Genomic DNA, 10746 nt, shown 5'->3' on the forward strand with positions numbered 1-10746 from the left:
CCGATTTGTTTGTAAAGGGCGTTTGTCTGGTGAAGCAAGGTCTGGACTGACACACTAGCTCGACCGTCAGCTACTAAGACTCTAAAAGAAAGAAATAGTAGATATTTTGAAACAAATCTTAACATATACCGAGTTAGATAGCTGAAAAAACGAAAAGAATAAATGGTTAAGAATCTTATTGAAAAATAAAAGAAATAAGTGTCTAGGCTAAAAAATCTAAAGAAAAAGTAGATAACTTAAAATAAATCTTAACATATATCAAGTTTAAGAGATGGAAGGATGAAAAAATTAAGTGTAAGCATCTTTTTAGTAGAACGAGAATAAAAGTAAGAAAAGCAACCATCTTAAGAAAGGATTAAGTACCTAGGCTCGCCGGGAGCGGCGCCATTGTTTGTCCTCGGGATTAAAAAAGAGTTGTCAATCATACCAGATCCCCTGGGGAAAATGCGGAGTCTATTCAGGTAGTGTATTACAAAACTGTAAATACAAAACTCGCCACCCGAAAAGACTATATAGGAGGTGTTGCCATCATACCTAGAAAAATTTTTACTAGGTAACTAAAATTGGAAATGAGAAATTCTAGTCTGATGGCGAAAATTTTAAAACAAGAGGTGTAGTTAAAAAGGAAAAAATACCTTTGATCATTTTTAGCTGTAGCAAAGAAAACAGCTAGCGCTGGAGTTTGTAGGTGGCCCAATTTTACCAATGATATATCCTTGCCTTTCAGTTTACGGAGATCCTCTAAACGGGCACAGAGCGAATACTGTAATAGCTGGACAAACAAAGCTCTCCAAGTAATGATTGAAATCTAAATAATAAGAAAGAAAAATAAATAAAAGAAAGAAAAAGTTGATATTTGAAAAAACAACAATATTTGTCTTGGTAAAAATAAATATTCTTGAAAAAAGAAAGATTAATTCTAAAAAATTAAAATCAGAAAATAAAATTTCCATAATGAAGTATAAAAAGAGTAATTATTTATATCGTTATTTTTTGCTAATAGTTTCTTAAGAAATTAAACTTAAAAAGTAAATAACCTTGTCAGGATTAGAAAGAAATGGAGTGATAAAGTGAGATACGGCAGATCTTAAAACCGAAAGAGGAAGAAGAGCCGCTTTCTTCTTCGGCTTCTTTTCGGAGGCGGCGCGGCGGATAACCGCGACATAAGTTCTTTCGACGACGGCGGTCCATAAATTATTGAGTCTCAATGCTGAGCATAAAAACTCAATACTACCGGCTAAACCGGAAACATGACAAAAAGGACTTTTACTATCTTCTAAGAACATAATGTACTCAATCAAAGCATCTTCATTAAGATGCATCAGAGAAGAATTATTCTTTTTCAAATATTTATTTAATCGAGTCAAAGTACGATTGTAACTGTCTTGCGTACCTCGACTACGTCCTGCTGTAACTAATTTAACATGTTTAATTTGCTTGGACGAAAGCGAAAAGTCATTAAAAACGTGAAGTAAACGAAGAGGGCCTCTAGAGGGAATATTAGAATCTTTATCACTGAGCAGTTTTTTGTTAAATCGAAGATAATCGATTTTTTGCTCACGAAACATACGCATTATGTAATTCTGAAAAGAAATTTTAGTGGTAAGAAATAAATATTTCTTATCAAAATTATAAGAAAAAACAAATGAACAGCAAATTAATCCAAAAACAAAAATTACATTATCATAAATTATTGTCCTGTAGAGCCAAAACCGCCACTACCTCTTTGAGTGGCTTCTAACTCTCTTGTGACTTGAAAACTAGGGTTGGCTATCCGCTCGAAAATAATTTGGCCAACTCTGGTGTGAATATTAACTTCAAACGGTACATCTCCGTTATTAGATATGAGAATACCTATATTGCCTCGAAAATCACTGTCGATGACGCCTTGAAAGACGTTTACTCCCATGAGATAGGCAAAACCAGATCTGCCAGCTATTCTACCGTACATCCTTGGAGGAATCTCCATAGACAGGTCCGTGTACACGATCTCGCGGGCTCCAGGCTGGATAACTACGTCGTGGGCAGCAAAAAGGTCATAGCCGGTGGCTGTAAGAGAGGCTCTATGCGGATGCATAGCCTTGTCCGACAACATCTTAATTTTTACCAATTCCTCTGTCATAGTTTATTCTGAAAGCAGAATAAAAAATCATATTTGAAATTTTAATCGTGAATAATAGAAGTTAGAATAGAAGATTCTACTATGTGAGGACAAAAATCAGGGAAAAACATGATTTGAGCGACCATATCGGAAACGTTAATAATAATTTCTTGAGAATCAATATTAAGCAGAGAAACATAAATCATATTACAAAAATCAGAATCTATAATCTTAGGGTTTACTGCAAGCTTTTTAGAATCAACTAAAAATGGACAGGATTTAATTTGTCCAAAATAATTAGGGGGTATTTCCATATACAATCCAGTAGGGATTTCTTTGACAGCTCCGGGAGGAATAGTAATTAAAACATTGCTATATAAATTAAAACTAGTACTATCATCCAGTCTTTTTGTGGGTAACATAGCAAACTCGTCAGCTGGACGAATATGAACAACAGGTATCCGAGTTTCTCCTTGTGAAATAAAACGAAAAGGCCACATTTTAAAGTCTGGAAAAGAAATAAAATGAGAACAAAAAGATTTAAAGTAAACTTTCGGGTAACAAAATACGTGACCTAGTGGAGGTGTTAATTAAAATTGCTAAGGTCTTAAATTTCTTTTGACCTTTGAAAATTGTATCCTTGCTAAAGGAAACATAGGTAGGATTAAAAATAACAAAATCTTGAATAAACCAAGAAAAGAAGGACGTATCTATTAAACAACTCCAGAAAGCACTAGATCTCCAAATAGGAACAATTAAAACTCCATGAAAGTCAGAATAAAGCAAAATTTTAGAAATAACTTTACGAATCAAATGTGTGGGAGGGTGAATGTAAAACAAAAGTTTGACATTAAGATTACAAAGAAAAAAGTCTACATCAAATGCTTCATTCTGAGGTATCTTGGAAATAAAACGTGAACAACGTCTATTACGATAGGAAGCGAATGCATCGATTTCAAAAATAACTTTAAAATATTGCTGTAAAAAATTAAAGTGATCATGATCAATTCCATATTCATCTGAACTGGAATTTAATTTGCTGCCAAGATCAGCTAATCTAATAGGATCAGTTTCACGATGCATCCACTTGACATATAAAAGCAATCCTAATTCATATTCTTTCTCCTTAATTTGTAAAAGAACTCTTTGAATAGCGGGAACTCTTGATCCTTTATTAAGAAAGGAAAAAACGCACTGGTTATCAGTGATCCAAATAACAATTTTATTACGTTGAGTTTGCAAAAAGTTAAAAAATTTATCAAAACCGTGAGAAATTGCAAGAAGTTCCCTAAAACTGGAACTAAGTTCTTGTTCTGTAGGAGTAAACATATAGTTAGAGACTAAAGAACATTTGCCGGCAATATAAGCATAAGTTTCAGTATTAGAGGCATCTGAAACAATAGTGCTAGCTTCTAAATTAACATGTGCAGGATTAATATCCGAAATAAGAAATTGAACAGTATTTTGATCGAAAATCTCAAACGATTTTTGAGCAAGAAACATCGGCCTGCCATTAAACTTAACAAAATATTTATCACATAATAAAAATTCTTGAAACATATCATGAGTTACATATAAAAAGGCATTCCAATCCTGAGTAGAAACAACACTACCCAGATGATAATTGGCTGCTCTAGAAACTATACGTACAAAGTTTCCATGGGTATAAAGAGCATGAGCTAGCTTACCTAAGAAAGAAGCTAGTTCCTTTGCAGGAAAAGGTAAACTTTGGTGATAAAAAGATTTTAAATTGTTTAACATGAAATAAATTTTTTCAACTTTAATATCAGGTAAAGTTAAAGTTAAATCTACTGAATTCAGCCAGTAGCCGAGATACAATATCTTGGTAGATGGAACAAAATTACATTTAGGAATTTGAAAAGTCCATCCACAAAAAGAGACAATAGTTATAATAAAATAAATAGAAATTAGACATCTATAAAATGTGGCTTCAATACATAATCCATCATCGATGTACACACTTATGTCGCAATGAAGTTTATGACAAAAAATTTTCAATGGACGGAGAAGCTGATCCATAATGTATACAGCGGTTGCCGTTCCAAACGGCAACCGCTTGTATTTGTAATAAGAAATTTCTCCATGAATATTAGGTACGGCAAAGCCGAAAAAATCGGTGATAGAAGGATCTAAAAATAGCTGGTGGTACATTGACGCCAGGTCAAAACTAGCAAAATAACTATTTTGTTGAATCCGACTTAAAACGACTTTAATGTCATCCATGTGAACTTTATCAATCCATAAATATTTATTTAGTGATTCTGACAAATCTATGCACAATCTAAGAAAAAATAAATTTGAATTCTTAATGAACTTAGAGATTTATTAAAAAACAATAAGATTCTCCCAAAAAAAAGCTGTTATAAATAAAAAATTTATGAAATCAAATTTATCTTTTTTTAGTCGTATTAGTTAGGCAGCAAGTTCGAACCGCTACTGTAAGAGGACTTACAATAAAAGGACGAGACTCACATTCAACAATAATACCCTTTGAAAGAAGAGAGGCAACTTCTTCTCTAACAAAGGGTAGTTCTCGTCGAGCGCTTAAGTTATTACGTTTATAATATGGAGGAGGAGATTCAATAAAAACTTAAGATAAAGATTAATTAAACTCTAACTTTCTGAATTTGAAAAAAGTTTAAAAAGTTAACTATGTAGGTAGAAATTATAAAGAAAGAGTAAAATTAACCTGGTCTATAACCAAAACAAAGCGTATTTAAAACTAAATCATTAGCTTGCAGCGTATTCTTAAAAAATAAAATAGATTGAGCAGAGTGAATAGAATTCATAGGTAACTTATAAGTTTCAAAGATTTCACGTTGAATGTTACTAAGATATTGTAAAGAATCTTTATCCGAATCCGGACAGTTAGGAAACAATAAATTCAAATCATGAATAGGAATTTCACTGGATTGTGGTTTAAAATCATAAAGATCATAGATCAATGGTTTAGATAAATCAGGTAGGTTTAGATTGGGTTGGACCGTTTGGGCAGACGTTAGCATAGTGTCCTGTCTGGCGACACTTAAAGCAGGTGACAACTCTACCGTCGGAGGAGCCTGAACCCATCTTCTTGTTAACTCGTCCTCGTCGGTTTCCTCCACGAAACCCAGTATTTAGATTCGTATTGGACAGGACTTTTTTCTGGTCAGGAGTCATAAACTGCCTTGAGCCAGATAGGGCTATGCGAAAGACTTCTTGAAAGTCAAAGCCTTCAAAAGTCGATTCTAGATAGCCCAGAATATTTTCGGCCAACTAAAAAATAAAAAAGAGTTGATAATATAAAGATTCCAATATCTAATTGAGTAAATTTGTTTAAAAAATTCCATAACAAGAATAAATTGGTATTTCAATGTTTAGAAATTAAGAAACATTCAAGTAATCAAAGATACTTATTTGAAATAAATGAAATAATCCAGATATAAAAAAGTAAACAAGACAAAAGAACTAAAATCTTAATATCACTTAAGAAATTAAAAATCTTACTAGAAAAAGAAATGAAATAATTCATATGTTAAAAAATTATACAGTAAGAAAGAAATAGATGAATAATAAACTCAATAGGTTTAGGTCTTACCAATTATTATAAAATTAAACCAAATGTAAAAGATTCAATAGCAAAAAATAATAGATATCATAATATCAATGAACAGTTGTAAATGTTTCTACAACATATTATATAGATTAAAAAACTTGATTTAAACATTAAGCAGTAAGAAAAATAATGGATTAAAATCTTACTTTAATGCCTTCCAAGCAGTCATTTTTGGCACTATCGACATCTTTGAAGATGGAGTGAGGAACAGTGAGATTGAAGAGACGCCTAGTGGCATCCTCCACAAAGTTCTTGAGTGCGAAGACGTCTCTGAGAATTTGTCTCATTAAAATGAGAGCAGCATTCCCGTTATCCGCAAAATTCTAAAATAAGACAAAATTTTAGTCTTATTGGATAAATCCAAAGAAAAGAAAAAATAAAAGCGAATTGAAACACATTTTTTCTATTTGATAAAGAACCCCAGAAAAGAAAGAAATACAATATAAGGCATGCAAAAACAGCTCCGACTGAACCTGAAAAGAATTATTATTAATATCCAGAGCTGATCCTGCAAAAATAAAAGAAAAGAAAGAGAGAGATAGCCCCCCTAAAAAAGCACCCTCAAAACCCAATACACTAACGTGAGAAGAGTAGAAATTAACCCAAAATAAAAAATTCGCTTACATTAAAGTTTATAAGAGATCTATCCCGATCAGCGGTGAGGTCTCTATCAGACATCAACAACCATGGTGAGGGTTTGGCAGCTATCTGGGCGGCTTTTTTCTTAGCCTTCTTGGCAGCCGAACCGCCAATACGTCTCCAGGCGTCGGAATCTGAAGAGCTATGCCTCCTCTTTTTGGACTTCTTATTCTTCCTCTTCTTGTCTAAGAAGAAAAGAATAGTTAGAAGTCAAACAAAAATAAAGAAAAATGGAAAGATCTCATAAAAAACTAAATAACTGTTCAACAAAAACTCTCTGTAAATAAAATTTGGATTTAAACAGATTCCAAAATTAATAAAAATAAATTCATATAAGAGAGAATAAAATTCAAAAGAATATAGTAAAAAAAAGGATTAACATAAAAAAAGGAAAAACTAGATCTAAAAAATCTAATCAAAAGAAATAGAGTTACATTAAATCACTCTAAGCAATGAAAAAATTTACCTCTCTTTCTACGTGGAGAAGAATCTTCACTAGAAGAGGAATCAGAGGATGAAGAAACTTCACTGGAAGAAGAAACTGGTTTCTTCTTCTTAGCTTTCTTAGCTTTCTTTGATTTTTTTGGTTTTTTAGAGAAATCCGAAATCTCTTCCTCCGAAGAAGAAGAAGAATTTTTACGAGCTTGGGGAATCGGTGGGCGATTGATTTGGGGCACTTCAAAATGAGAGATTCTAGGCTGACCACTAAGATTACTTTGAAGAGCTAGAGGATCTGTAATTGTGGCCGAATTGGCATAGGCTGGTGGGACAAAAGTGTTAAAAAGACTAGTTTGAAGAGAACTAGTCATTGGCAAATTGACACTATTGGATCTAGACATATTTGGAATACTAGTACCAGGATTATTAGCAGGAGTGGTCACAGAAAGTCCACCAGAAGTAAGACTAGTCAAATTATTTTGCGGTGGAGTAATGCCCGATGTTTGCAAAGTAACTGTGGTGGAAGGAAACGTAGTAGGGGGCAGAGGCGGTCTAGAAACTTTTGGAATGGGGGGAGTTACAGTTGGCTTAGCCTTAGAACCCGAAGGGACGTTAGACATGATTGTCTGAAAAGAAAATAAAAAATATGAAAATTTCTTTTAATAAACAAAGAAAGAAACATAAAGAAAATTATAACTAGAAAAATAAAAACGAAATTTAGAAAAATTTCGAAAATAACAAATAAAATAATTGTGCATAACCAAAAAACATAGAATAACACTATTCTAAATAAATCACTGAAGTAAAATCTGTCAAAATAAAAAACATGATCAAATACATCAAATGAACAGAATACAAATTGATAAAATTGAAAAAACTTAAAATATGGGAAGGGAGGGTGGGAAAAATTTAAAAATAAAAGAAGAAAACATGAAAATCGTTTTTCATGTATTAATTTAAGACTAACTAAAATATAAAAAAGATATTTAGATTTAGACTGTTACACGTTTGAGCTGTAAATAATTTTGCGCGGCATTCGAATGATTTTGCGCTAGCCAATCAATCAATCACATAACATGAAAAGGATCTAATTATTTTGAAAAGAAAAGTATTTTGAATTCCGCGGCTGTGCTTCATTCAAAATCCCCTATTTCAATTCCATGGTCCTTTCCCTGCTATGTAATTGATCGATTAAGCTTACTTAAAAATTCATATACTCATGCAAAATTAGATAGTTTCCTAATTGCTAAAAATAATAAATAAGTACTCTATTCATTTAAAATATCTGACCATAGACAGAAATTTTTACTTTAAATATGTAAGGAAATAAAAATAAATCCAAACATGAAACACTAAAAAAAATGCACACAAAAAACAACCCTTAAAGAAGGGAAAAAACTTTAAAAATTTAAAAATAAAAGAAGAAAACATGAAAATCGTTTTTCATGTATTAATTTAAGACTAACTAAAATATAAAAAAGATATTTAGATTTAGACTGTTACACGTTTGAGCTGTAAATAATTTTGCGCGGCATTCGAATGATTTTGCGCTAGCCAATCAATCAATCACATAACATGAAAAGGATCTAATTATTTTGAAAAGAAAAGTAAAATGTGTAGTTTTATTTTAGGTATTTGTCCTTTTTAATCCCTCCTTTTCTATCCTAACACCCATCAGACAAAGAACTCTTTGAACTATCTTTGTCTGGAAGTCCTAACTGCATGGCAGTGAGTTGCGCCTGTTTTGGTCCAAGGCATCCCCCCCTTAACTCTAGATATTGATGTCGTGCGCCTGACATAGCAGCAGGATACTATCACAATGACTTTTTTGGGACCCCTGCTATACTCGCCGATTGTGAGGTAATAAATAGTAGCACCCATGAGACAGAGTGTCCAGTCATAAGAACTTGAACGTGGAGCTTGAGCTGGCCCTGGTTGCTTGTATTGTCCTACTCTTATGTACAGTTAGAATTTCAAGGTCGTGCAATTAAAGGGTTGGTTGTCGAAAAGGCCCGGCGTGTGGCACAGCAATTAAGCAAGATTTTGTTGAGAGATGCACAAGATTTCGTAGTGCGTCCCGTCCGCATAGGATATGTTATTGTTCAGGATATTACTGTACTACTTATGTCCAGTCCAAACACGAAGAAACACTGACTACTACACTCAAACTTTAAATACTGTACTACTTATTAAATTAATTGTCCTTGTTAAACTATTCCCAGAAAGATAATTTTATCACAACTTATATTTATTTAGATACATTCATACAATGATTATTTAAAAATACTTAAATTAAACTTGTTATTTATAATATATACTTTTAAAAATCACAGAGTTACAACATATTAAAACAAAGATAAAGAAAAAAGCTTAAGGAAAGCTAAAACTAAAATACATACCTAGTAATGTAGTCCAAAAATAACATATTAAGATCTTAATTACATTTCATAAATTTTTTTACAATGTTATAAATGTTTCTAGATATATTAGATACATTCTGCATAAATCCTGCCTCCTGTTTTTTAAATTTTCTATTTTGTCAGTTTGAGTTTAGTATAGCAGTTGATTTCTTTTTTAAAAGCGAAGCTTTTCTATAATTAGGGTCGGTCCGTCCGTCCGTCACAGAGAGTTAGCTCTTTTCGTTAATTTAAACAGGTTAGAAATGTCCTATCGATTCCAAACTTTGCATGATGATTCCTATAGTATTTAGGTACAATTAAGAAAGCGTAGCAACTCTATAAACAATTCCAGAATGTCCGTAAGTCCATTTTAAACATGTCGATTTTTAACTTTTTGACAACAAATTTTTGTATGTTAAAATTATCCGATTCTTCTGATTTTTTGAAAACTGATTCCTATTACAACAAGGTACAATGTTATAAGCGAAGTATCTCTATAAACAAGTCCCAAAAATGTAAGTATGTCCTTAAACAGTATCATCTATTTATGCAGTTTTGCAACAAATTTTCTTAAAATATTGTTTGTACTGATGCATTAATATTCTGCTAATTCAGTTCTGACAATCTACAAGTGTTAATGTTCGTTTGTCCTTCCATTTCAGAGCTTCGCTTTTATGGATATGTCATCCTTGTTAAAAAGTAGACTATTTTAAATCAGGGATCTAAAGGAATAAGACAATAGCCGACAAATTGATGTATATACAGAAGAATACACTAAAGTAAACTCCGTCTGTAATTAGCGGTTGAAACGTTTGGACACTCAACTTAGTAAACAAAATCAATTAAAAGTTCGCAAAGTTGTTACGCCAACGAATAAGAAACTTTATTATAAAACTTTGAGGACTAGTGTAATAAACAGCCCATTGTCCCGTGTGTCTTAGATTTAAAAAAGATTTATTACCATAGATTGTCAATCTTAAACATTATCCGTCTAGCTTAAAAAATGAATTTATTAGCAGATTGATAATTTCTTTATATTTAGTCCCACATGATTCAATCAATTTGAACACTTTCTAAACAATAATATGATTGGATTGTTCCTAAACTGTTGTGCTATTGTCCAATTAAATGATTGATCATTTATAGTCTTTTTATAATTATTCTATTGTATTTAATTTAAAGAAAGGTATTTAACAAAATTACTAATTTTACATTAAGAAGAAAATATCACTTCTTTTTACAATCTATAATACAAAGTAGCTTGATGTCTGTCCGTCTGACCGTCTGACCGTCTGTCCGTCTGTCCGTCTGTCTGTCCGTCTGAAGCTTAAGATCTCAGTAACCTCTGAACCGATTGGGCTCTACTCTTCAGGGATTATACCTACTGGTCCTGTGATGGTTTTAAGCTATTTTCCTGGGGTGTGGGACACCCCCAACACCCCCAAAAACTAAAAAAACCACCACCCCTAAAATTTTTTTTTTACATTTTTTGTAAAATCTCAGTAACTGCTGAACAAATTGGGCTCTACTCTTCTGAGAATATACCTACTGGT

The 10746-nt window shown here is 32.3% G+C and overlaps 1 long non-coding RNA gene and 1 pseudogene across 1 annotated transcript; both read right to left on the minus strand.

The window, feature by feature from the left end:
* Positions 1 to 1690: 1690 nt before the first annotated feature.
* On the minus strand, positions 1691 to 2095 carry LOC145330762 (deoxyuridine 5'-triphosphate nucleotidohydrolase, mitochondrial pseudogene; annotated as a pseudogene).
* A 3737-nt stretch (positions 2096 to 5832) lies between these two features.
* Positions 5833 to 6607, minus strand: LOC145329916 (uncharacterized). Its single transcript, XR_013883181.1, has 2 exons — positions 6342 to 6607; positions 5833 to 6040 (listed from the first exon to the last, which is right to left on the minus strand). It is a non-coding gene; the product is annotated as an uncharacterized LOC145329916 (long non-coding RNA).
* Between the last annotated feature and the right edge of the window lie 4139 nt (positions 6608 to 10746).

Source organism: Acartia tonsa, chromosome 10, assembly GCF_053477335.1.
Source record: "Acartia tonsa isolate MP-2025a chromosome 10, ASM5347733v1, whole genome shotgun sequence".
In the NCBI taxonomy this organism is placed as follows: Eukaryota; Metazoa; Arthropoda; class Copepoda; order Calanoida; family Acartiidae; genus Acartia; species Acartia tonsa.